At 41.0% G+C, this 25,111-nt stretch overlaps 2 long non-coding RNA genes across 5 annotated transcripts in view; one reads left to right on the top strand and one right to left on the bottom strand.

Annotated features, from left to right (window-relative positions):
* LOC146752502 (uncharacterized) overlaps nt 1-4,772 on the bottom strand; it is a 99,122-nt gene extending 94,350 nt beyond the window's left edge. The window contains exons 1-2 of one of the 4 annotated variants that reach the window (XR_014940593.1): nt 4,709-4,772; nt 3,084-3,427 (exon numbers count right to left, since the gene is read on the bottom strand). This is a non-coding gene — a long non-coding RNA (uncharacterized LOC146752502). Of the gene's footprint in view, nt 1-3,083; nt 4,426-4,708 lie in introns of those variants that run through there. The other 3 variants (XR_014940595.1, XR_014940591.1, XR_014940589.1) reach the window with 3 other exon arrangements.
* A 3,537-nt stretch (nt 4,773-8,309) lies between these two features.
* LOC146752501 (uncharacterized) lies at nt 8,310-10,118 on the top strand. The gene is made up of 2 exons (XR_014940596.1): nt 8,310-8,519; nt 9,404-10,118. It is a non-coding gene; the product is annotated as an uncharacterized LOC146752501 (long non-coding RNA).
* The last annotated feature ends 14,993 nt before the right edge of the window (nt 10,119-25,111 follow it).

The following is a 25,111-nucleotide window of genomic DNA, read 5'->3' as shown; positions in this document are numbered from 1 at the left end:
GATGGATATGGGAGCTTCTTACTACCCATAGATGGTTTTGTAACATTAGTAGGTGCTACTGCCCAACAAGAAAAGGCTTACTTTTGGAATTAATTAAATATAAGCTAAGAAAACAAGTAGGAATACAGGAATTCTTGTACCTGTCAGGTTACCCTGGCAAGAAATTTAATAAAACTGGAGCTAAGGGTCAAACAATATTGGCTGATTAAGAATTGTAAGTCTGACTATTAACACAAACTGGGAAAAACAATGTTATACCCCCAGGAGCCACAGCAATCTCAAATAAGACACACTTAGGGGTGTGGGCATCAGGGCCAAAAATTAAGTTAAAAGCAAGAGCTCACCCACTCAGGGTAAAGTGATGCCCTTTGAGGATATGTGACTGTAGAAGGATAAAAGAAATAATAGATAATTTTTTGAGTTTGAATTACTAATTGAATGGGAATCCAAGTACAAAACTCCAGTTTTGCCAATTTGCTAAATTTTCGATAGTTTGGTAGAAGACATGAGGACAAGTAATGGAATTGTTGAATGGATACACTCAGTAATGGAAAATCCATGCACTTTATCAACCAAGTTAAGGAATGACTAGGTGGAGTTTACCTTCTGGATTTGAGGGATGTCTCTTCTGCCTGGTTTGGCTAAAGGAAGCCTAAGGTTATTTGCCTTTGAATAGGAAAGCCCTAATAAAGGGAGAAGAGACTCAGTTAACCTGGACAGTGTTACCCAGGGTTGTGAGAACAGCTTAATGATTTTTGAGAACCGGTCAACTTGTGAGCCTGAGACCTGGGATCCTCCATCCTAGGGTGGAACTTTACCGGAGCATGTGGATGCCACAGCGACAAAAGGACTGTGTAGAATAGACTGAGAGTTTGCTGAGTTTCTTGGTTTACAGAAAGCACAAATAACTCAGAAATTACAGCTGGACTTTGAACCTTAAGGACTACCAAGAAAGAAGCCATCTGCTAAGCCAATGAGCTGCAAACTGCCAAGGAACTCCATACGTTCCCAGGAATGACAGGAGGGTGCTGACCATGGATACACAGCTACGGACTGATGGTAAACCTCAAACAGCTTGAAGTGAGTAAGGGATGGCCAGGGTGCCTGAGGGCAGTGGCTGCACTAGTGCTCAATATTCAAGAAGCCCATAAATCTACACTGGGCCAAAGGATACCAGTTTTAATATCTCATACAGTGTTTACTGTATTGGAGGCAAAAGGGGGGACATTAGTTCATTGGCTCTCACCCCAAAGATTCCTGAAATACCAGGCCATCCTGGTAGAGCAGGGTGATGTAGAAATAATTGTGACTAATATTGTCAACCCAGTATCTTTCCTTAGCGGAACACCCGGAGAACCAGTATTACATGACTGCTTTAAATCAACTGAAGCTGCACATTCCAGCCAGTCAGTCGAACCTGAAGGACGAACCCTTAGAAGATGCAGAAGACACCTGGTTTACCAGAAGCTGCAGTTTTATGAGACAAGGAGACTGTAAGGCAGGACATGCAGTAACTGCTACTGACCAGGTAACCGAAGCACAACCACCAGCTGTGGGGACTTCCCCTCAGAAGACTGAAATAACTGCCTTGACAAGAGCTTCAATCATATGGACAGATGCTAAATATGTGCCACACGCTCATAGTACCATCTGAAAAGAGCAAGGATTGCTCACACACAAGGAAAACAGCCTGATTTAAATCTACCAATGGTTATTATATGTTGTAAAAGACATCAGAAATGTAACACTGTACAGGAAACAGAAAATAAGATGATAGATCAGGTGGCAGAACAGGCAGTTGAAGAGGGCTTCAATTCCAGACGGTAAACTTAAAATCTCTGAAGCCAAGTCAAAACCTGTAAAATATTCTAAAGAGAACAGGAGTCCAATTAATAATTTAGAAAGGAAGAGAGCAAGCTGACAGATGTGTGCATGCCCAAATGGACACATTATTATGCCCTTTAGTATTTTATGGAAATTGGTTATAAGGGAAGATAAGAGAATATATTGAGCAAACCAACACTACAAAGTACAGTCCCAGTACCAGGAATAGGGCACAAGTGGGCCTCATGGGAGAGGGCCTTCCAGGGCAACAACAGCAAATTGAGTTCATAGAACTCCCAAGAAAAGGGGGGTACCATTGTATGAAAATTTCTGTAACCTTAGAAACAATTGAGGATGCTGCTGCAGATGCTTGATGGACAATCCAAAAGGAGATATCCTGTTTATCCAAAGATGCATTGCAACATGGAGTAGGCAGGGATAACACCGATTGGGGAATAGTTTTCTCTGGATCATGGGATAAACTTACTAGTTGCCAAATTTAGGATGACTAAAACAGCTTTTCTTAGCCTGCATCACCTTGCTACTCTTGGTGTGTTTTACTTGTGTTGTTATAAGATGTCTTTTGTGTCTGTACCAAGGTACTGGAAGGGAATACGAGGTTTGGAAGAGACATGAGCTGAGACAAAAGGTAGAGAGCGGAACCTATTTTGAGACCCATTAAGAATCTAGCAGGTAAAAGCCTGCTAGATTAAAGAAAAGGGGGGAATTGAAGAGTGAGCAAAGCCTCAAAATGGTGGTAAGGTAACACTTTGCTATAGAAAGGGAAAGGGGAACTTCACAGAAACCAAGACAAAGGGTAACTGTACATTTAAAAGTGCAGGGAAAGGGGGAATTGCAGACACTTAGTCAAAATAAAGCCAGAGAAGAGGGCAATAAAGATAAGAAGAAACTGTCCGGAGACCTCTGACAAGAAGGATTAGATCCCCCCCCGGGCAAGATGATGCCAACATGGGAGAACAATAACAGCAGATAACACCAAGAAGAAAACAGAAGAAGACTTTCACCCCAAAACATCGGCAAGGGTCACGGGGAATGGGGTCAGGGGGAATGAGGGAATGGGGTCGCGGGGAACGGGGCCATAGGGAATGTAATGAATATGTAATCAAACTGAGGAGGAGACTATTGTTTATGTATTAGCTTAACCTATATCTGTAACACACTTTTCTCTTTACGGTGTGCAAGTTTGGAGGAGCTATCCCCCTTGCACCCGGCGCTGCGCAACGCTGGAATAAACATACCTGCTTTATAACCCATCTCTGGATTATAGAGTTTGATTCCGCGAGTCAGCTCCTTGGGAAGCACAATGCCACCTGGGGAAAAGAGAAAGCAGGAACAGGACATGCAGGCGGCTTTCACCCAGCAGAAGGCCAGATTCTTCCGTCTGTTATCTGCTCCCCTTTTTAGTCCTAACAGGGCCCTGAGGATACAGAAATAGCAGTGCTTAGCAGAAGGACTCGGAGAAGGACCGGTAGAAACTGTCAGGAGGACAACTGGCATCGCATGGACACAAACAGGCTGTTGGTGCAAGGAAGGAAACAGCACCTGAGCATTTCACCAGACAGGTTCCCTCCTCTCTGTCTTCCTGCAAAGATACAAGGATAAAAACCTCATTTCCTCTGAGCAACAATTGGAAACAAGACCAGAAAATTATTCATTCAAAGGCACTTTTAGGAGATGTATAACAGAGTCCTTCCCAGTTACACGAGCTTACGCTGTGGCCTTTGGAGAAACAAGCTGCCTCTGTGGTCCTGAGGGTTCCTTTTTGTCATCTGTTGGGCACAGCAAGAGAGCTTTTCTTGTACAAATCTATGCCCTGTGTACCTTTCTCCATCCCAAAACCTAGAGTTGTGGTGCAGACACTGGATGCTGACCAGAGCAGTAAAAGAACAGAAGAGGGGAAAAGCAGATACAGGTAAGACACCTAAAAGAAAGGAAAAGAGCAGAAGAGAAGGAAGGATACGGTTAAGAACAAAGGACAGAAGATGGAAAGTGCTATAGAGGATTGGACTGGACATGAGCAGATCAGAGCTACACCAAGGTGTGGCTTCTCCCTGTGTCCCTGTCCACCACTGGCAACATCCCCCAATGACAGGGATGATGCTGCTCCAGCAGCTGATGGGGTTGTGGTCTGGGGTTACGTTCTATGCAGAGCCTCCACAACCTGCTACAGACCCCCAGTTCCCTGCCACTTCTTTTTTTTCCAGGTGTCTGCACACAAGGAACAGGTGTTCCCCATGCCCTGCATGCTGGTAATTAGTGTGGGCAATTACTGTGTGGGAATTGGGGGAGGGAAATTCAGGGGTGGGATAGTGAGGAGGAATTGGAGGGGGCTGGGAAATTGTTTGGGTGGGATTGTAGAGATCAGATATGACTGTTAGGATGGGGGATATTTGGTTGGAAATATTGTCATTTCTATTACTCATTGCTTTGTATAAGTTATCAAATGCTTTATGTTCCCTCTGCTACATCTCTGCTTGCAGTCATTTGTGCAGTGACAAAGGTCCTCAGCTCTACATGCCCACCTCCAAGGTAGGATGGAGCACCACAGATGGCAGTGTTCCACAGCTGCCACCAGCAGCCCCAGCTCGTCCCTCCACACCTGAGGTGTGAGTGGCTGTGAGAGGAATGTCTCTGTGGAAGTGCAGCTCATTCCTCCCCTCTGATGGGGGCAGAAGGCATCTGCATTTCCCTCATGGCTCTTATTTCCTGTGTTACTGTGGGAAATGAGCTGAGCCACTGTGCCTCCCTACTATGGCAAGCTCTGCAGCTCTGCCACTGTCTTTATACTCAGCTGCTCCTGTGTGTAATGCTCCACACTTGGACCCTGCAGAGCCCAAAGGCCTCCTTGGCTGCTGTTACTCACCTGGACATTGAGGGTGCTGTGTCTCCAGTCTGTACCTGCTTCCAGGTGGCACTTGCAAGACACTGCGAGTCCACCTGGTTGGAACTGCAGTCAACAAACACAAATGTGAAAGAAATAAGAAAGGATTCTTTCATTTCACAGGCTTTCATCTCCATTGAAAGATGTTCTGCTGTGCAGCACAGCTGGGAGCATTTCATATGTGCAAAAAAGGGGGATAGGCCCTGGCTGTGCCCGGCCCCCTTCCGGCCCAGGCCCCAAAGCAGCCCCGACTGTGCTGGGTTCCCCTCTCACCTGGGCCCTGCAGTGGCCTCAGCTGTGCCTGGTCCCCCTCTGCTCTGGGCCCTGAGCTGGCCCTAACTGTGCCAGGCCCCCCTCTGGAACAGGCCCTGCCTCAAGCCCCGCCCCCTGTGGGCAGCAGTGCTAGTGCCTGTTGGTTTTGCTCTCTTCCCTCTTCTTTCCCTGTTCTCTTCACAAATGCTTTCAGATCCCCCAGGATGACATGCACTGATACTGCTGCCTTCTTCCTGCACAAACTTTCTGATAAGCTCAGCTTTTTCTACAGAGCAGCGTGCCTTTGGAAGTGCTTGGAGGATGTAAACTAACAGCGAGAGAACACTGAGCTCTTCTGGGTCTTTCTAGACATGGCAAAGGGACAGGAGAGTGTGCTCAGCCTCGAGTGGTTGCTTGTATGCAGAAATCACAGTTGTCAACATCTGTGCTGTTTTGCTGTAGGCAGTAGTGTGTGACAAGAAGCCTACAATTATCAATTTAGTGAACGTAATTAATTGTAACAGTTCCCCTTTCTTCTTCCCTTGACACTTGGGTTATGGAGTTCTCCTATGCTATGTGCCGGTGTAATACCTCTGAGCCACAGCACTGTTGCGTTTAGCAAAGCTCATGGCAACAGGCTTTGGCCAACTTCAGAGCTACGTAGATGATGAGAAGATATCCGATGATAGGAGAGAAAATGAACAAGCTCCAAGGTAAGTGTTGTTTTTTCCTTCTAGTCAGCACGCCATCGCTAAATCTTCCATGCTGTGACTTTTATCATGACAGTGATGATCCCTTAACCTCACACCTTTAGCACAGCACTTTCTGTGGAGATTCCCACCAGTGACAAAGTATTAGTGCCGCTTTTCTGCCTGTTTCTTTTTTGTCTGTATTTTCCAGAATGTGGATATTTCTTTCATTGCCCACAAACACTGCCCAGTGCAGGAGGAGGCAGGGACAAGTGTCAGGAGCAAGGGCAGAATAGTTTCTCAGTTAGTGAATGGAATGCCAGTGTTTTCTGCATATGGACTTGCCATAGTGCTTCTTACAAGGCCTAACAGTGGGATGAAATGTGCCCTGAAGCAGGTGTGCTTGCAGGAAGGCAAAAGAGAATTGCAAATAACGCTAAGGGGGGCCAGTAAGATGATCAGAGGGCTGGAGTACCTTTCCTGTGAGGACAGGTTGAGGGAACTGGGCTTGTTGTGCTTGGAGAAGAGAAGGTTCCAGGGAAACCTCGCTGTGGCCTTCTAGTATTTGAAAGGAGCATATAAACAGGCAGGGGAATGGCTGTTTACAAGGGTGGATAGTGATAGGACAAGGGGGAATGGTTTTAAAGTTATATGGGGACGTTTAGGTTGGATATTAGGTTGATGTTTTTCACACAGAGGGTGGTGACACACTGGAACAGGTTGCCCATTGAGGTTGTGGATGCTCCATCCCTGGAGGCATTCCAGGCCAGGCTGGATGTGGCTCTGGGCAGCCTGGTCTGCTGGTTGGAGACCCTGCACAATGTGGTCCTTTTCAACCCAGGCTATTCTATGAGTCTATGGCTGTTTTTAACACCAAAATGCAACTTGGCTTGTAATTGTTTCTAAAATGATCTGGTTCGTCCTGTTTGGAATGTGATATTTCTACAGCAGAAGGATGCAGAAGTGAAAAGGCTCAAAACGCTACTGAAGGAAATTGCCAAATGTCAGGACAACCTCGAGGAAGCAAATGAATCCATAAGAAAACCATCGAGATGAATTATTTCCTATGGCCAGACCACGGGGGGGCAACGAGGCGGCCGCCACCCACCCCCCATCTCCGTCCCCTTCATCCAACATGAAGGGGGTGATGACGGCGGGGGGCCGAGCCCCTTCTCACACCAACTGGCTTTCGGGTCCCACTCCCAGCGTTTCCCACATGGCGTCGAACATGCGGCGTCGCCTGGAGGCATCCCAAGGTGGGGGGAGGGTCGCAATTGAGCCGCTACGGGTAAAGGAAGGGGGGGCAAAGAGGAGTCGGAGACACCCCCCATCGCCCGGGGCCTTAGGAGCTGAATAGGGCATTGACCGGGAGGAGTGGGGGGTGGGGGGGAAACCGGGAGGGGCGCAGGGTGAGCCTTAATTCTGCTCCCCCCGACTCCAACCGCACCGATCAGCCCTGAGCCCCCCCCCCCATCTGCAGCAGCACCGGCAGGATGTGGAGGCGATGAGGGGGGGTCGCGTTGTCGGGCTCCAAACGGAGGCAAAGCCGTAACCCCCCTCCGGGGCTCCCCATCGTGCCAAAGCCCTCCCGTAACCCCCCCAGGCTCCGGGCAGCCAAACGCCGCAGGTAGCGGCTGCACGCTTTGGGCCGGGGCGGGCCGGGCGCCCGAGCCAATACTCTCAGGTATCCCCGCAGCCCCCCTTCGTTTTGGGTGGTGGGGGGGGGCGCCCACGGGGGTACACGAGCAGCAGCAGCAGCAGCTCCACCTGTAGGGGGGGGACACACAGCCCTCCGTGGAGACACAGCTGACACGTCCCCACCCCTCTGAGGACACCACCCCCCCCCCTTCCCGGGATCGCCTTCCTCCGGCTCTGTAGGCCGTAGGAACCAAAGCAAGGGCGGAACACCAGTGAAGCGGATCGCGTTTCCCAGGGGACTCATTTCTGCAGAGCACGCGTTCCCTCCGGGGGAGCGGGTTACGGCACGGACCCATTGGGGATAATGGGGGGAAGGGGGAGTGGAGACCGGAGAGGCCTGACCTGGTTGCGTGGGGCGGAGGGGGGGGAACGGCAGAGGGAGCGGAAGAGGTTTGTGGGCTGAGGGCCGCCAACAGCCGCCCCCAAGGCTCCAGCATGGTTTAAGGGGGTATTTTGGAGCTAAGGGGTGGATTTGAGATCCATAGGGTGGGTTTAAGGGGGTATTTGGGGGCTGAGGGGTGGATTTGGGGTCCATAGGGTGGGTTTGGGGGGTATCTGGGGGTTATGGGGTGGCCTTTGGGGGTTTTAAGGTGGGTTTGGGGGGTGTTTGGGGGCTGTGGGGTGGGATTAGGGTGCAGTGGGGTGGGTTTGGGGTCTATATTGTAGGTTTAAGGGAGTATTTGGGGGCTGAGGGGTGGATTTTGGGGCCATAGGGTGGGTTTGGGGGGTATCTGGGGGTTATGGGGTGGACTTTGGGGGTTTTAAGGTGGGCTTGGGGGGGTGTTTGGGGGCTGTGGGGTGGGATTAGGGTGCAGTGGGGTGGGTTTGGGGTCTATAGGGTGGGTTGGGGGAGGTATTTGGAGTCAGTGGGGGCACTCTAAGACCCCAGTTTAATGGGGGGGGCGGGGGGGTCTCTTTGGAACCAAATTGGGTTGAAGGGGAAGGGGCGTGGGGGGCAATCTTTATGCCTACGGCGCCCCCTAGTGGTCACCCACAGCCACGACAGGGGAACTTTGTGTCCTTCCGTGCAGGGGGGCAGAGCTTAGGGGCGGGCCCATATGAGTGTATATGGCCCAGCCCCCTCCCATCATCAGCGCTTCCTGCCCCGGGGCTGCGCCGCACCCAACGCTGCGTTCCGGGTTTCTATATAAAGGGTGTGTGTGTGTGTGTTATTAATGAGTATATATTGAAGGGGGGGGGGGTGGGCTTTATTTTGGGGAGTTGGTAAGGGAGGAGAGGGCAGTGAGCGGCGTGACGCAGTGCAACAGCAATCCTTGCTGCTCTCTCCTTGTTTGCTCACAGGCATGTTTTCATGCTGCATGAAGGCTTTCTAAAGCTGTTAGCAGGGTCACTTGGGATAGGAGGAGGGGAAACAGTTTCAGGCAGAAAGAGGGAAGATTGGCTTTGGATGGGAGGAAGAAGGATTTGGCTGGAGGGTGGTGAGGCACTGGGATGTCTTGCCCAGAGAGGTGGTGGGTGCCCAGACAGGCTTTCAAGGCCAGGCTGGACCAGGCTCAGAGCAACCTCATCTGGAGGTAGGTGTCCCTGTTCCCCGCAGGGCGGTGGGACCGGGTGCCCTTTTGGGGTTCCTTCCTGCTCCAATTGTTCCATGATTCTCTCATACAAAGGCTGCCACGGCATCCCAGACGGCAACTCGCTCTGGAGATTAAAATAAAAGCAGGTCACACTCTGCATCTGCTGCTTCCTGGCACCCCTCCCACTGCTGGGCAGGATGGAGGTGGCAGATGGAAAGTGCCATTTCCATCCCAAGACTGGCTGCAGCACCGCTCCCTTGGTGGCTGTGGGCACGTGTACCTTCAGTGTCACTGCATGTCTGTCCAGAGGCAGTTCCCACCCTGGGGCCGTTCTTGCTCATCCTGGGTTGCTCCTTGTTGGTGCCAGCCATGCTGGAGCTCATCCTTCAGATGTGTCTGCTCTGTACCAGATGCTCCTTCAGGATGCAGGACCCTCATCTGTGCTCTGCCTTCAACCCCCCTCCTGGGTGGCCGTGACTCCAACCCCAATGGCTTCTTTATAGGTCAACGTGGGATCCCAGACTCCAACCCCAATGGCTTCCAAGGCCAACATGGGCTCCCATCATGGCCTGGTGAGACACGGCAACAGCTGAATGCAGAGCTCACGAGGTACGAAGGGGAACTGAAGGCTGTGATGAAGAAGCTGAAGGAGGAATATGGCGACGTCGTGACCTTAAAGGGCCGAAGCTATGAGGAAAAGATGAGGAGGAACCGGGGGGAGATGCTCTACAGGCTGCAGCAGGGCAGGAGAGCTGCTGCCATGGGGGGCATCAAGCAGCCAAAGGTGGGAAGGTGCTGAGGTGGAGTTTGGAAGCCCCACGGCTTAATTCGGGGTCTGGTTTTGGGTTCATTTTGCATCATTTTGGGCCTGTTTATTTAGGGTTTGGATTTTGGGTTCATTTTTAGGCCCACAATGTGTCAGTTCTGTGCGTTGAGGCTGAAGGGGGAAGTGGGGGGTTGGGGATGGGATGGAGGGGTTAATTGGTTCCTATAAATGGAAGGGAAGGATTTGGGGCCATTAATGAAGGGGTTCGTTGGTTCCTATAAATGGAAGGGATGGATTTGGGGTGGTGGATGAAGGTTCATTGGTGATGGGTTTGGGGTCATGGGTGGAGGTACATTGGAGATGGATTTGGGGCTGTGGATAAAGGGGTTCATTGGTTCCTCTAAATGGAGGGATGAATTTGGGGCTGTGAATAAAGGTTCATTGGAGATGGATCTGGGGCCATGGATGTATCAGAGTATCACAGTCTCATGCGGGTTGGAAGGGACCTTAGAGATCATCGAGTCCAACCCCCAGGATTTGAGCCTCCTGTGTAGCAGAGCGGCACTTCTACCACTTGCGACACAGGGGAGATTTGAACCCGGGCCTCTGGTGTTGCAAAGTGGCGTCCTTAACCACTGTGCCACCGGAGGCACACAATGTAGCTTCATAGGTTCCTAGAAATGGAAGGGGGGGATTTGGGGCCGTGGATGGAGGGGTTGATTGGTGATGGATTTGGGGATGGGGGCAGGGGAAGGGATTCATGATGTGGCTGCAGCTTTCTATAATGCATCATTTGGAGCCTTTTGAATGCTCTCTACTACCTGATCAACAACACCACCAGGCAGTACAGCTTTGTGGCATCTCCTTTAAAAAAAGGGGCTTTGGAAGCTGATCTATGACCAGTCCTATAAGCTGTGGCCATGGTGAAGCCAACGAAATCAAGACAGGAATGTGACACGCCAATGAGTTCTGTTCCCTTTATTGCAGCACTGGGTGCGTGGGGATCACTGCAGCGACTACCCATTGATAGGCATAGCCTATACATGGTCATTAATCCCAATGACATGGGCAGAGATTCCAAGCATTAATGAACATCTCTGGTGGTGGTGGGATGAAGGCTAATAGCCATTCTCACTATAAATGCCCAACTCTCTAAGGGGGGGTGCCCAAACTGGTTCCTGTTGATGCTACATCCAGCTGAGGCATCTGTTCTGCCATCTTATCTTCAACACCAGCACATCTGCAATCTTATTTTCAACAGCAGCACATCTGTCCAATCTTCCCTTGAAAGCAAACTCTGCGGCCCACTCCCAGTTCTGTTCCTGAGCTGACATTTACTCCAGCGCCTTTGTCCTTCAGGTTGGATCTGCTTAAGTTGTGCATGATTCACAACCCTAACTCTGACCCAAATGCCATCCCAAACCCTAAACCAAAACCGAACCCTAATCCAAGGCCGAAGCCTAACCCAAACCCAACCCTACCCTAATCCAGTGCCAAAGCCTAACCATAAACCAACACAGACACAAACCCAAACTCAACATAGACACAAACCCAAACCCCAAACCTAAAACCAACTGTACCCCTAACCCAAACCCAGCATAGATACAAACGCAAACCACAAATCTAAAACAAACCCTACCCCAAACTGAAACCCCAAAACCAACATAGACACAAACCCAAACCCCAAAGCTAAACCCAACCCTACCCTGAACCCTAATCCAAATCTAAAACCAACCCTACCCTGAAGCCAAATCCAAATCGAAAACCAACCCTACCCCAAACCCCAAACCTAAAACCTAAAAGCAAGCCTACCCCAAACCCAACATAGACACAAACCCAAATCCCAAACCTAAAACCAACCCTACCCTGAACCCTAATCCAAATCTAAAACCAACCCTGCCCCAAACCCAAATCCAAATCTAAAACCAACCCTGCCCCAAACCCAAATCCAAATCTAAAACCAACCCTACCCCAAACCAAAAACCCAAACCCAAAACCAACCCTACCCCAAACCCAAACCCCAAACGTAAAACCAACCATATCCCAAACCCAAACCCCAGACCTAAAACCAACCCTGCCCCAAACGCAAACCCCAAAGCTAAAACCACAGCTACCCCAAACTGAACACAGACACAAACCCAAACCCCAAACCTAAAACCAACCCTACCCCAAACCCAACATAGACACAAACCCAAACCCCAAACCTAAAACCAACCTTACCCTGAACCCTAATCCAAATCTAAAACCAACCCTACCCTCAACCCTAATCCAAATCTAAAACCAACCCTACCCCAAGCCCAAACCCCAAACCTAAAAGCAACCCTACCCCAAACCCAACATAGACACAAACCCAAACCCCAAAGCTAAAAGCAGCCCTACCCCAAACTGAACACAGACACAAACCCAAACCCCAAACCTAAAACCAATCCTATCCCAAACCGAACATAGACACAAACCCTAATCCAAATCTAAAACCAACCCTACCCCAAACCCAAACCCCAAACCTAAAACCAACCCTACCCCAAACCCAACCCAAAACCAACCCTACCCCAAACCCAAACCCCAAACCTAAAACCAACCCTGCCCCAAATGCAAACCCCAAAGCTAAAACCACAGCTACCCCAAACTGAACACAGACACAAACCCAAACCCCAAACCTAAAACCAACCCTACCCCAAACCCAACCCAAAACCAACCCTACCCCAAACCCAAACCCCAAACCTAAAACCAACCCTACCCTGAACCCAAACCCCAAACCTAAAACCAACCCTATCCCAAACGCAAACCCCAAACCTAAAACCAACCCTGCCCCAAACCCAAACCCCAAACCTAAACCTAATATAGACACAAAACCAAACCCCAAAGCTAAAACCAACCCTACCCCAAACCCAAACCCCAAACCTAAAACCAACCCTACTCCAAACCCAAACCAAAACCAACCCTACCCCAAACCCAAACCCCAAACCTAAAACCAACCCTACCCTGAACCCAAACCCCAAACCTAAAACCAATCCTATCCCAAACCCAAACCCCAAACCTAAAACCAACCCTGCCCCAAACCCAAACCCCAAACCTAAAACCACAGCTACCCCAAACCCAAACCCCAAACCTAAACCCAACATAGACACAAAACCAAACTCCAAAGCTAAAACCAACCCTACCCCAAATCCAATCCTCAAACCCAAACCCAACATAGACACAAACCCACTGTGACCTTCAAGGACCCTCCTGTGCTGGTGTGTCACAATGACACTCTGACCTCATAGAAGCCACCCAGGGTGGGGAAGGGGCAGTGGCTCAGCACGGAACCCACCGGCCCCATTCTGCAATTGGTTCAGGTCCTGCAAGGAGCTGTGTGAGTGGTGCAGCAATGCGGGCCCAATTTGCCAGCGGAACATTAACAGCGCTGCAGTGTGTGAAGCTGCTGCAGGAGCAGAAGCAGGTGAGCAATGAATGGACGAGCAGCATTGGGTTGAGCTGCAGCTGGATGGAGGGCAACCTGCACATGGCATGGCAGCACTGGGTTGAGCTGCATCTGGATGGCACCCTGCACATAGCATGGCAGCATTGGGTTGAGCTGCTGCTGGATGGAGGGCACCCTGCACATGGCATGGCAGTACTGGGTTAAGCAGCAAAGGGAGGGCAACCTGCTCAAGTCATGACAGCATTGGGTTGACCTGCATCTGGAGACAGATAACTGGGGTAGAAATGTCTTTTATTTTGCAGAGGAAAACAAGAATTCCTGAAACAATGTATTCTCTTATCCACAAACCAACATTCAGTAAAGAAAATGTCTTCTTTGGGGATGAAAACCATTATTTGGTTTAGAAAATGCAATTTTTAGGAATGAAAATCATTTTATTTGGTAAGAAAAATGTATTTTTGCAAGGATAAAGAGTGATGATCAAGAATGAACTTTTTATTTCTTTCAGAGATAAGTACAGCAATTGGTGTCAAAGTTCTCTATATCTTGACAGAAATCGATATTTCGGGTGGAAATGTCCTAATTTTGTAAAGGAATACAGGAATTCTGGAAACAATCTACCATGTTATGCTCCAAAGCATAATTTTGTAGAGATAATGTCTACCTTTGTGTATGAAAACCAGTATTTTGTTTAGAAAATGCTATTTTTAGGAATGAAAAGAATTATTTTGGCAAGAAAATGAAATTTTTGCAAGGATAATTAGTGATACTTAGGAGATTCCTTTTTATTTCTGAGATAAGCAAGGATATTAATGTGAAAGTTTTCTAAATTTTGACATAAATTGATATTTCTGGTGGGAATGTCCTTATTTGGTAGAGGAATTTGGGAATTCTAGAAACACTGTATTCTATTATGCTCCAAAGCATCATTCTGTAGGGAAAATTTCTACTTTTGGTGATGAAAAGCAGATGTGGTTAAGAATATGCTATTCTTAGGAATGAAAAGCATTTTCATAGGTAAGAAAAAAATATTTTTGCCAGAATACGAAGTGATACTTAAGAGAGGACTCCTTATATCTGGAAGAAGTGGCGATATTCATGTGTAAATTTTAAAAATTCTTACAGAAATTGTCATTTTGGGTGGAAATGTCCATAGTTTGTAGAGGAAAATAGGTATTCTGGTAGATATGCATCCTATAATGCTACAGTGCATCATTTTCTAGAGAAAATATCTTCTTTTGGTTATGAAAACAGGTATTAGGTTTAGAAAATGCTATTTTTAGTGAAGAAAATTCATATTTTCAAAAGAAACTCAAATATTTGCCAGGATAAATGGTGATGCTTTAGAGAGAACTTATTATTTCTGGTCTATGTAGTGAAAGTCGTGTGTAAATTTCAAAAATTAGAACAGAAATTGATCTTTAGGGGGAAAGTGTCCTTATTTGAAAGAGGAATTCCGGTAATCTGTAAACAATGTATCATATTATGCTGCAAATATTCATTTTTTAGAGGAACTGTCTTCTTTTGAGGATGAAACCCAGTATTTTGGGGAGAAAATGATATTTTTAGGGCTGAAAAGCATTGTATTTGTTAAGAAAAATGTATTTTTGTAAGGATAAGAAGTGATACTCAAGAATGTACCTTTTTTTTTTTTTCTGGGATAAGTACTGCTATTAATGTCAAAGTTCTCTAAATCTTGACAGAAATTGATATTTTGGGTGGAAATGTCCTTATTTTGTAGAGGAATACAGGAATTCATGAAACACTGTATTCTATTATGCTCCAAAGGAACATTCTGTAGAGATAATGTCTACCTTTGGGGATGAAAACCAGTATTTTGTTTAGAAAATGTTATTTTTAGGAATGAAAAGCATTAGTTTGGTAAGAAAATGAAATATTTGAAAGGATAATTAGTGATACTTATGAGATTCCTTTTTATTTCTGAGATAAGCAAGGATATTAGTGTGAAAGTTTTCTACATTATGACACAACTTGCTACTTCTGGTGGGAATGTCCTTATTTTGTAGAGGAATTTGGGAATTCTTGAATCACTGTATTCTATTAGGCTCCAAAGCATCATTCTGTAGGGATAAAGTCTTTCTTTGTGTATGAAAACCAGTATTTTGTTTAGAAATGCTATTTTTAGGAATGAAATGCTTTATTTTTGAAAGAAAATGAAATTTTTGCAAGGATAATTAGTGATACTTCAGTGATAACTTTTTATTTCTGGTATGTGTAGTGATATTCGTGTGAAAATTTTTAATGTTTTGACAGAAATTGATATTTCGGGTGGAACTGTCCTTATTTTGTAGAGTAAAACTGGTGTTCTGGAAACAATGTGTCATATTATGCTCCTAAGTATCATTTAGTAGAGAGAATATCTTCTTTTGGGAATTAAAAACCATATGTTGTTTAGAACATACTATACTCAGGAATGAAAAGCATTTTCTTAGGTAAGAAAAATGTATTTTTGCCAGAATACGGAGTGATACTTAAGAGAGAACTTCTTTCTGGAAGAAGTGGTGATATTCATGTGTAAATGGTAAAAATTTTAACAGAAACTGTCATTTTGGGTGGAAATGTCCATAATTTGTAGAGGAAAACGGGTATTCTGGTAGAAATGCATCCTATAATGCTACAGTGCATCATTTTCTAGAGAAAATATCTTCTTTTGGTTATGAAAACAGGTATTAGGTTTAGAAAATGCTATTTTTAGTGAAGAAAATTCATATTTTCAAAAGAAACTCAAATATTTGCCAGGATAAATGGTGATGCTTTAGAGAGAACTTATTATTTCTGGTCTATGTAGTGAAAGTCGTGTGTAAATTTCAAAAATTAGAACAGAAATTGATCTTTAGGGGGAAAGTGTCCTTATTTGAAAGAGGAATTCCGGTATTCTGTAAACAATGTATCATATTATGCTGCAAATATTCATTTTTTAGAGGAACTGTCTTCTTTTGAGGATGAAACCCAGTATTTTGGGGAGAAAATGATATTTTTAGGGCTGAAAAGCATTGTATTTGTTAAGAAAAATGTATTTTTGCAAGGATAAGAAGTGATACTCAAGAATGTACCTTTTTTTTTTTTTTTTTTCTGGGATAAGTACTGCTATTAATGTCAAAGTTCTCTAAATCTTGACAGAAATTGATATTTTGGGTGGAAATGTCCTTATTTTGTAGAGGAATACAGGAATTCATGAAACACTGTATTCTATTATGCTCCAAAGGAACATTCTGTAGAGATAATGTCTACCTTTGGGGATGAAAACCAGTATTTTGTTTAGAAAATGCTATTTTTAGGAATGAAAAGCATTAGTTTGGTAAGAAAATGAAATATTTGAAAGGATAATTAGTGATACTTATGAGATTCCTTTTTATTTCTGAGATAAGCAAGGATATTAGTGTGAAAGTTTTCTACATTATGACACAACTTGCTATTTCTGGTGGGAATGTCCTTATTTTGTAGAGGAATTTGGGAATTCTTGAATCACTGTATTCTATTAGGCTCCAAAGCATCATTCTGTAGGGATAAAGTCTTTCTTTGTGTATGAAAACCAGTATTTTGTTTAGAAATGCTATTTTTAGGAATGAAATGCTTTATTTTTGAAAGAAAATGAAATTTTTGCAAGGATAATTAGTGATACTTCAGTGATAACTTTTTATTTCTGGTATGTGTAGTGATATTCGTGTGAAAATTTTTAATGTTTTGACAGAAATTGATATTTCGGGTGGAACTGTCCTTATTTTGTAGAGTAAAACTGGTGTTCTGGAAACAATGTGTCATATTATGCTCCTAAGTATCATTTAGTAGAGAGAATATCTTCTTTTGGGAATTAAAAACCATATGTTGTTTAGAACATACTATACTCAGGAATGAAAAGCATTTTCTTAGGTAAGAAAAATGTATTTTTGCCAGAATACGGAGTGATACTTAAGAGAGAACTTCTTTCTGGAAGAAGTGGTGATATTCATGTGTAAATGGTAAAAATTTTAACAGAAACTGTCATTTTGGGTGGAAATGTCCATAATTTGTAGAGGAAAACGGGTATTCTGGTAGAAATGCATCCTATAATGCTACAGTGCATCATTTTCTAGAGAAAATATCTTCTTTTGGTTATGAAAACAGGTATTAGGTTTAGAAAATGCTATTTTTAGTGAAGAAAATTCATATTTTCAAAAGAAACTCAAATATTTGCCAGGATAAATGGTGATGCTTTAGAGAGAACTTATTATTTCTGGTCTATGTAGTGAAAGTCGTGTGTAAATTTCAAAAATTAGAACAGAAATTGATCTTTAGGGGGAAAGTGTCCTTATTTGAAAGAGGAATTCCGGTATTCTGTAAACAATGTATCATATTATGCTGCAAATATTCATTTTTTAGAGGAACTGTCTTCTTTTGAGGATGAAACCCAGTATTTTGGGGAGAAAATGATATTTTTAGGGCTGAAAAGCATTGTATTTGTTAAGAAAAATGTATTTTTGCAAGGATAAGAAGTGATACTCAAGAATGTACCTTTTTTTTTTTTTTTTTTCTGGGATAAGTACTGCTATTAATGTCAAAGTTCTCTAAATCTTGACAGAAATTGATATTTTGGGTGGAAATGTCCTTATTTTGTAGAGGAATACAGGAATTCATGAAACACTGTATTCTATTATGCTCCAAAGGAACATTCTGTAGAGATAATGTCTACCTTTGGGGATGAAAACCAGTATTTTGTTTAGAAAATGCTATTTTTAGGAATGAAAAGCATTAGTTTGGTAAGAAAATGAAATATTTGAAAGGATAATTAGTGATACTTATGAGATTCCTTTTTATTTCTGAGATAAGCAAGGATATTAGTGTGAAAGTTTTCTACATTATGACACAACTTGCTATTTCTGGTGGGAATGTCCTTATTTTGTAGAGGAATTTGGGAATTCTTGAATCACTGTATTCTATTAGGCTCCAAAGCATCATTCTGTAGGGATAAAGTCTTTCTTTGTGTATGAAAACCAGTATTTTGTTTAGAAATGCTATTTTTAGGAATGAAATGCTTTATTTTTGAAAGAAAATGAAATTTTTGCAAGGATAATTAGTGATACTTCAGTGATAACTTTTTATTTCTGGTATGTGTAGTGATATTCGTGTGAAAATTTTTAATGTTTTGACAGAAATTGATATTTCGGGTGGAACTGTCCTTATTTTGTAGAGTAAAACTGGTGTTCTGGAAACAATGTGTCATATTATGCTCCTAAGTATCATTTAGTAGAGAGAATATCTTCTTTTGGGAATTAAAAACCATATGTTGTTTAGAACATACTATACTCAGGAATGAAAAGCATTTTCTTAGGTAAGAAAAATGTATTTTTGCCAGAATACGGAGTGATACTTAAGAGAGAACTTCTTCTTTCTGGAAGAAGTGGTGATATTCATGTGTAAATGGTAAAAATTTTAACAGAAACTGTCATTTTGGGTGGAAATGTCCATAATTTGTAGAGGAAAACGGGTATTCTGGTAGAAATGCATCCTATAATGCTACAGTGCATCATTTTCTAGAGAAAATATCTTCTTTTGGTTATGAAAACAGGTATTAGGTTTAGAAAATGCTATTTTTAGTGAAGAAAATTCATATTTTCAAAAGAAACTCAAATATTTGCCAGGATAAATGGTGATGCTTTAGAGAGAACTTATTATTTCTGGTCTATGTAGTGAAAGTCGTGTGTAAATTTCAAAAATTAGAACAGAAATTGATCTTTAGGGGGAAGTGTCCTTATTTGAAAGAGGAATTCCGGTATTCTGTAAACAATGTATCATATTATGCTGCAAATATTCATTTTTTAGAGGAACTGTCTTCTTTTGAGGATGAAACCCAGTATTTTGGGGAGAAAATGATATTTTTAGGGCTGAAAAGCATTGTATTTGTTAAGAAAAATGTATTTTTGCAAGGATAAGAAGTGATACTCAAGAATGTACCTTTTTTTTTTTTCTGGGATAAGTACTGCTATTAATGTCAAAGTTCTCTAAATCTTGACAGAAATTGATATTTTGGGCGGAAATGTCCTTATTTTGTAGAGGAATACAGGAATTCATGAAACACTGTATTCTATTATGCTCCAAAGGAACATTCTGTAGAGATAATGTCTACCTTTGGGGATGAAAACCAGTATTTTGTTTAGAAAATGCTATTTTTAGGAATGAAAAGCATTAGTTTGGTAAGAAAATGAAATATTTGAAAGGATAATTAGTGATACTTATGAGATTCCTTTTTATTTCTGAGATAAGCAAGGATATTAGTGTGAAAGTTTTCTACATTATGACACAACTTGCTATTTCTGGTGGGAATGTCCTTATTTTGTAGAGGAATTTGGGAATTCTTGAATCACTGTATTCTATTAGGCTCCAAAGCATCATTCTGTAGGGATAAAGTCTTTCTTTGTGTATGAAAACCAGTATTTTGTTTAGAAATGCTATTTTTTAGGAATGAAATGCTTTATTTTTGAAAGAAAATGAAATTTTTGCAAGGATAATTAGTGATACTTCAGTGATAACTTTTTATTTCTGGTATGTGTAGTGATATTTGTGTGAAAATTTTTAATGTTTTGACAGAAATTGATATTTCGGGTGGAACTGTCCTTATTTTGTAGAGTAAAACTGGTGTTCTGGAAACAATGTGTCATATTATGCTCCTAAGTATCATTTAGTAGAGAGAATATCTTCTTTTGGGAATTAAAAACCATATGTTGTTTAGAACATACTATACTCAGGAATGAAAAGCATTTTCTTAGGTAAGAAAAATGTATTTTTGCCAGAATACGGAGTGATACTTAAGAGAGAACTTCTTCTTTCTGGAAGAAGTGGTGATATTCATGTGTAAATGGTAAAAATTTTAACAGAAACTGTCATTTTGGGTGGAAATGTCCATAATTTGTAGAGGAAAACGGGTATTCTGGTAGAAATGCATCCTATAATGCTACAGTGCATCATTTTCTAGAGAAAATATCTTCTTTTGGTTATGAAAACAGGTATTAGATTTAGAAAATGCTATTTTTAGTGAAGAAAATTCATATTTTCAAAAGAAACTCAAATATTTGCCAGGATAAATGGTGATGCTTTAGAGAGAACTTATTATTTCTGGTCTATGTAGTGAAAGTCGTGTGTAAATTTCAAAAATTAGAACAGAAATTGATCTTTAGGGGGAAAGTGTCCTTATTTGAAAGAGGAGTTCCGGTATTCTGTAAACAATGTATCATATTATGCTGCAAATATTCATTTTTTAGGGGAACTGTCTTCTTTTGAGGATGAAACCCAGTATTTTGGGGAGAAAATGATATTTTTAGGGCTGAAAAGCATTGTATTTGTTAAGAAAAATGTATTTTTGCAAGGATAAGAAGTGATACTCAAGAATGTACCTTTTTTTTTTTTTTTTTTCTGGGATAAGTACTGCTATTAATGTCAAAGTTCTCTAAATCTTGACAGAAATTGATATTTTGGGTGGAAATGTCCTTATTTTGTAGAGGAATACAGGAATTCATGAAACACTGTATTCTATTATGCTCCAAAGGAACATTCTGGAGAGATAATGTCTACCTTTGGGGATGAAAACCAGTATTTTGTTTAGAAAATGCTATTTTTAGGAATGAAAAGCATTAGTTTGGTAAGAAAATGAAATATTTGAAAGGATAATTAGTGATACTTATGAGATTCCTTTTTATTTCTGAGATAAGCAAGGATATTAGTGTGAAAGTTTTCTACATTATGACACAACTTGCTATTTCTGGTGGGAATGTCCTTATTTTGTAGAGGAATTTGGGAATTCTTGAATCACTGTATTCTATTAGGCTCCAAAGCATCATTCTGTAGGGATAAAGTCTTTCTTTGTGTATGAAAACCAGTATTTTGTTTAGAAATGCTATTTTTTAGGAATTAAATGCTTTATTTTTGAAAGAAAATGAAATTTTTGCAAGGATAATTAGTGATACTTCAGTGATAACTTTTTATTTCTGGTATGTGTAGTGATATTTGTGTGAAAATTTTTAATGTTTTGACAGAAATTGATATTTCGGGTGGAACTGTCCTTATTTTGTAGAGTAAAACTGGTGTTCTGGAAACAATGTGTCATATTATGCTCCTAAGTATCATTTAGTAGAGAGAATATCTTCTTTTGGGAATTAAAAACCATATGTTGTTTAGAACATACTATACTCAGGAATGAAAAGCATTTTCTTAGGTAAGAAAAATGTATTTTTGCCAGAATACGGAGTGATACTTAAGAGAGAACTTCTTCTTTCTGGAAGAAGTGGTGATATTCATGTGTAAATGGTAAAAATTTTAACAGAAACTGTCATTTTGGGTGGAAATGTCCATAATTTGTAGAGGAAAACGGGTATTCTGGTAGAAATGCATCCTATAATGCTACAGTGCATCATTTTCTAGAGAAAATATCTTCTTTTGGTTATGAAAACAGGTATTAGGTTTAGAAAATGCTATTTTTAGTGAAGAAAATTCATATTTTCAAAAGAAACTCAAATATTTGCCAGGATAAATGGTGATGCTTTAGAGAGAACTTATTATTTCTGGTCTATGTAGTGAAAGTCGTGTGTAAATTTCAAAAATTAGAACAGAAATTGATCTTTAGGGGGAAAGTGTCCTTATTTGAAAGAGGAGTTCCGGTATTCTGTAAACAATGTATCATATTATGCTGCAAATATTCATTTTTTAGGGGAACTGTCTTCTTTTGAGGATGAAACCCAGTATTTTGGGGAGAAAATGATATTTTTAGGGCTGAAAAGCATTGTATTTGTTAAGAAAAATGTATTTTTGCAAGGATAAGAAGTGATACTCAAGAATGTACCTTTTTTTTTTTTTTTTTTCTGGGATAAGTACTGCTATTAATGTCAAAGTTCTCTAAATCTTGACAGAAATTGATATTTTGGGTGGAAATGTCCTTATTTTGTAGAGGAATACAGGAATTCATGAAACACTGTATTCTATTATGCTCCAAAGGAACATTCTGGAGAGATAATGTCTACCTTTGGGGATGAAAACCAGTATTTTGTTTAGAAAATGCTATTTTTAGGAATGAAAAGCATTAGTTTGGTAAGAAAATGAAATATTTGAAAGGATAATTAGTGATACTTATGAGATTCCTTTTTATTTCTGAGATAAGCAAGGATATTAGTGTGAAAGTTTTCTACATTATGACACAACTTGCTATTTCTGGTGGGAATGTCCTTATTTTGTAGAGGAATTTGGGAATTCTTGAATCACTGTATTCTATTAGGCTCCAAAGCATCATTCTGTAGGGATAAAGTCTTTCTTTGTGTATGAAAACCAGTATTTTGTTTAGAAATGCTATTTTTAGGAATGAAATGCTTTATTTTTGAAAGAAAATGAAATTTTTGCAAGGATAATTAGTGATACTTCAGTGATAACTTTTTATTTCTGGTATGTGTAGTGATATTCGTGTGAAAATTTTTAATGTTTTGACAGAAATTGATATTTCGGGTGGAACTGTCCTTATTTTGTAGAGTAAAACTGGTGTTCTGGAAACAATGTGTCATATTATGCTCCTAAGTATCATTTAGTAGAGAGAATATCTTCTTTTGGGAATTAAAAACCATATGTTGTTTAGAACATACTATACTCAGGAATGAAAAGCATTTTCTTAGGTAAGAAAAATGTATTTTTGCCAGAATACGGAGTGATACTTAAGAGAGAACTTCTTCTTTCTGGAAGAAGTGGTGATATTCATGTGTAAATGGTAAAAATTTTAACAGAAACTGTCATTTTGGGTGGAAATGTCCATAATTTGTAGAGGAAAACGGGTATTCTGGTAGAAATGCATCCTATAATGCTACAGTGCATCATTTTCTAGAGAAAATATCTTCTTTTGGTTATGAAAACAGGTATTAGGTTTAGAAAATGCTATTTTTAGTGAAGAAAATTCATATTTTCAAAAGAAACTCAAATATTCGCCAGGATAAATGGTGATGCTTTAGAGAGAACTTATTATTTCTGGTCTATGTAGTGAAAGTCGTGTGTAAATTTCAAAAATTAGAACAGAAATTGATCTTTAGGGGGAAAGTGTCCTTATTTGAAAGAGGAATTCCGGTATTCTGTAAACAATGTATCATATTATGCTGCAAATATTCATTTTTTAGAGGAACTGCCTTCTTTTGAGGATGAAACCCAGTATTTTGGGGAGAAAATGATATTTTTAGGGCTGAAAAGCATTGTATTTGTTAAGAAAAATGTATTTTTGCAAGGATAAGAAGTGATACTCAAGAATGTACCTTTTTTTTTTTTTTCTGTAATAAGTACTGCTATTAATGTCAAAGTTCTCTAAATCTTGACAGAAATTGATATTTTGGGTGGAAATGTCCTTATTTTGTAGAGGAATACAGGAATTCATGAAACACTGTATTCTATTATGCTCCAAAGGAACATTCTGTAGAGATAATGTCTACCTTTGGGGATGAAAACCAGTATTTTGTTTAGAAAATGCTATTTTTAGGAATGAAAAGCATTAGTTTGGTAAGAAAATGAAATATTTGAAAGGATAATTAGTGATACTTATGAGATTCCTTTTTATTTCTGAGATAAGCAAGGATATTAGTGTGAAAGTTTTCTACATTATGACACAACTTGCTATTTCTGGTGGGAATGTCCTTATTTTGTAGAGGAATTTGGGAATTCTTGAATCACTGTATTCTATTAGGCTCCAAAGCATCATTCTGTAGGGATAAAGTCTTTCTTTGTGTATGAAAACCAGTATTTTGTTTAGAAATGCTATTTTTAGGAATGAAATGCTTTATTTTTGAAAGAAAATGAAATTTTTGCAAGGATAATTAGTGATACTTCAGTGATAACTTTTTATTTCTGGTATGTGTAGTGATATTCGTGTGAAAATTTTTAATGTTTTGACAGAAATTGATATTTCGGGTGGAACTGTCCTTATTTTGTAGAGTAAAACTGGTGTTCTGGAAACAATGTGTCATATTATGCTCCTAAGTATCATTTAGTAGAGAGAATATCTTCTTTTGGGAATTAAAAACCATATGTTGTTTAGAACATACTATACTCAGGAATGAAAAGCATTTTCTTAGGTAAGAAAAATGTATTTTTGCCAGAATACGGAGTGATACTTAAGAGAGAACTTCTTCTTTCTGGAAGAAGTGGTGATATTCATGTGTAAATGGTAAAAATTTTAACAGAAACTGTCATTTTGGGTGGAAATGTCCATAATTTGTAGAGGAAAACGGGTATTCTGGTAGAAATGCATCCTATAATGCTACAGTGCATCATTTTCTAGAGAAAATATCTTCTTTTGGTTATGAAAACAGGTATTAGGTTTAGAAAATGCTATTTTTAGTGAAGAAAATTCATATTTTCAAAAGAAACTCAAATATTTGCCAGGATAAATGGTGATGCTTTAGAGAGAACTTATTATTTCTGGTCTATGTAGTGAAAGTCGTGTGTAAATTTCAAAAATTAGAACAGAAATTGATCTTTAGGGGGAAAGTGTCCTTATTTGAAAGAGGAGTTCCGGTATTCTGTAAACAATGTATCATATTATGCTGCAAATATTCATTTTTTAGGGGAACTGTCTTCTTTTGAGGATGAAACCCAGTATTTTGGGGAGAAAATGATATTTTTAGGGCTGAAAAGCATTGTATTTGTTAAGAAAAATGTATTTTTGCAAGGATAAGAAGTGATACTCAAGAATGTACCTTTTTTTTTTTTTTTTTTTCTGGGATAAGTACTGCTATTAATGTCAAAGTTCTCTAAATCTTGACAGAAATTGATATTTTGGGTGGAAATGTCCTTATTTTGTAGAGGAATACAGGAATTCATGAAACACTGTATTCTATTATGCTCCAAAGGAACATTCTGTGGAGATAATGTCTACCTTTGGGGATGAAAACCAGTATTTTGTTTAGAAAATGCTATTTTTAGGAATGAAAAGCATTAGTTTGGTAAGAAAATGAAATATTTGAAAGGATAATTAGTGATACTTATGAGATTCCTTTTTATTTCTGAGAT

The sequence above is a fragment of the Coturnix japonica genome, unplaced genomic scaffold (assembly GCF_054131305.1).
Source record: "Coturnix japonica strain WE unplaced genomic scaffold, WE-NBRP24 Scf044, whole genome shotgun sequence".
Taxonomy (NCBI): domain Eukaryota; kingdom Metazoa; phylum Chordata; class Aves; order Galliformes; family Phasianidae; genus Coturnix; species Coturnix japonica.
This window is presented reverse-complemented; position numbering and strand designations above follow the sequence as displayed.